The following is an 804-nucleotide window of genomic DNA, read 5'->3' as shown; positions in this document are numbered from 1 at the left end:
ATGTGATGGAATATTCTCCTAGACGTCACAGCCATACCAAATTTCACGGTTTCAGAGAATGGGAAATGAACAATTCTCTAGTGGTCATCGCTAAGCACCCTCGTCTATATATGTCCCTGTTGAAAGTTAAAAACCAATGTCTTCTAGATAAAAAAATCTGAGAATCTACATTCAAACTCTAAGTACCAACCTAGTTCTTTACTCCAAAGATCTGTGTTTGGCGAATTCAGACAATTGATTGTGGGTATCGCTATGCTGACGCAAAATGCTAAAATACTTATTTCAAATTTTTCATTTCTTATTCAAGGCATAAATTTAGGTATTCTTGTTTCTCAATTGTTCTTTTCATAAACTAGATATATTTAACCAATTATATTTTCAGTATTAATTTTTCGGTATTTGGAGAGATATTTTCAGATATCCAGTTTTGCTGGAAACCCATGTATCATCGAAGGGGTTTTATTTTCCCAAAAGATTTTATTAGCATTTTGCATATATATATATATAGAGAGAGATTTTATTAAAAAAATGTGATGTTATCGATGCGTTTATCGCGCATCATATATACACACGATATCACACGCGTGTGGAACGCCGTTGTTATTGATTTTTGGTAGCATTATCTCTGTACATCAGAATCTAAATATCACTATGATGCTAATATTGTAAGTGGGCAATACTCACACACAAGCTTACATGCACAAACCAATATGCAGGTGTGTCTACAATATGTGTGCATGTGTGTGCGTGCAGGTGTGTGCATACATATATATATATACATAAATATATATATATATATATATA

The sequence above is a fragment of the Octopus bimaculoides genome, chromosome 1 (genome assembly GCF_001194135.2).
Source record: "Octopus bimaculoides isolate UCB-OBI-ISO-001 chromosome 1, ASM119413v2, whole genome shotgun sequence".
Taxonomy (NCBI): domain Eukaryota; kingdom Metazoa; phylum Mollusca; class Cephalopoda; order Octopoda; family Octopodidae; genus Octopus; species Octopus bimaculoides.
Note: the sequence above shows the minus strand (reverse complement) of the source record.